The sequence below is a fragment of the Gavialis gangeticus genome, unplaced genomic scaffold (genome assembly GCF_001723915.1).
Source record: "Gavialis gangeticus isolate Ggan-Ray unplaced genomic scaffold, GavGan_comp1, whole genome shotgun sequence".
Lineage (NCBI taxonomy): Eukaryota > Metazoa > Chordata > Crocodylia > Gavialidae > Gavialis > Gavialis gangeticus.
In genome coordinates, this window is record NW_017728995.1 from 45,668,861 (window position 1) to 45,670,729 (window position 1,869).

The 1,869-nt window shown below is 45.9% G+C and overlaps 1 protein-coding gene across 4 annotated transcripts in view; it reads left to right on the forward strand.

Annotated features, from left to right (window-relative positions):
• SPHKAP (SPHK1 interactor, AKAP domain containing) overlaps positions 1-1,869 on the forward strand; it is a 186,516-nt gene that overhangs the window by 533 nt on the left and 184,114 nt on the right. The gene's annotated exons all lie outside the window — the stretch shown is intronic.

Consider the following 1,869-nt stretch of genomic DNA (forward strand, 5'->3'; position numbering starts at 1 on the left):
GGAGCAGCGCCCTGCGGCCGGCGAGCGGGAGCGGGAGCGGGAGCGGTCAAGTAGAAAGCCTGCCGGGGCGCGCGGTGCGGGCGGCTTCCCTCCAGGCTCCCCGGCCCGCCCGTGCCCCTCGTGCCAGCGCCGCGAGCCAGGACAGGACCGGACAGGACGCGGGGCAGGTGGAGGCTTTTCCAGCACCCGCTCGCGCTTGTGCATAGGGCGAGTCCGGCTCTGCTGCTGTAACCGCGCTGGGTCCCGGGCTGCTCTTCTCCAGGTCCGCTTTGGGGCTCCCTGCCGCCCTACTAGGCGCCACCGCTTAAGGCAGGAGACTAGAGCAGGTGTCTGCACCGTTTAGGGGTGTCGGGCAAGATCTTGTTGTGTAAACCGAAAGTGTTCAAGTGCATGAATAGAGCCTAGAAGAGCAATTCTCAGCCAGGGCCCCGTGGCACCCTAGGGTGCTTTGAGATTTTTTTTTTTTTAAGAGTGCTGCAGGATGCTATTCAGCATTTAGGGGCACAAACACGATTCACAGGTTAACCCCAGAGATTTTAGATAGATATTCGTGGTGTCAGAAATAGCCTGTCCTGTTAAGATCTTTCTGAGTTGTTTGCAACGGAAAAACCGCTCTATTATTTTGTAGTCAAAAAACACAAGGGAAAGCTGAGAGCAGGCTGATTTTCTGAGAGGGGTGCCGTGAGTCTAAAAAGTTTGAGGACCACGGGTCTAGAAGAACAAGATTGGACTGAAGTAGGTTTAATGCATTCTACGTATGGAAATTAAGCTTTTACTGCTGTACGTTATGAGGCTCCATTGCCTTCTACAAGGCGACAGCGATCAGAAAGACAAGTGTGGTTTTTTTTTTAAAGGACCCATGAATGTAGTTGTTTAAATGGAGTTTAAGTTAAGTAGTTTGCTTTCTATTGCTTCAACGCTGACCAAAATTAAAATTTATATGTAATGGTTTCTTAGTAAAGCAATACAAGTGACATCTTCTAAGCTTTTTCACACTTTTCACTGGACAGCATATGTCAATCATGCTGTTTAGGCAGAGAATAAAATGGAAGTACAAGAGTCTTTGGTTACCTCTGTTCTACTGAGCGGTATTTAAGGCATTAAAAAAACACCTAGCAGATGCTATGCATCAGAGTAAAGCGTAAATCAAAACAAAACTTCCTTTGAGAGAATATGGATGTATAAATAAAAAGGAAAATGTGATTACAATTGACTTTTAAGATTAATCTTAAAATTCTGTTTACTTCTGACTACAGCAGATAGACAAAACTATTTTGTGTACATGGTTGAATTAAAAGGGTAAGAGATTAAAGCCTCCCTCATGTTTTTCAATAGATACAGTAGGATGGCATTTTTGCTGCGTGTAAAGTACCCAAAGGGCACAACTACAGATCACCCTACAGTGACGCTGCGATCCTGGGGGTCTACACATGATTGCCAACTATGTTGCTCTAGCGGCACACTCCCTGGTATAGTGTGCTGCTACAGTGACGTAGCGGCAAAACCTAACTGCGCACCATGCAGTAACCATCCATACCATACTGTACTTTAGTACTTCCAAAAAGAAGTACTAAAGCACCGTGACCTGTAGATGCACCCAATGAGAACTAAAGTAAGTGCTGATACTAGACATGCATGCAGTTAAAAATGGGGTTGTGGGAAATGCAAAGCAATAGCTTGCTTGCAGAAAATGCAGAACTACTCAGGCTCCCATTAGCTTCAATGGGCTGGGGAGCCTGGAGGAAAACTCAAGATGCATGGAGAATTCCTTATGTAATTACTACTAAAAAAAATAAATCAGAGATTTTGCCTTTATTTTACCTGAAAAGCTTTAAGTAAACAACTTGGCTATAACCCCCCCCCCCCCCC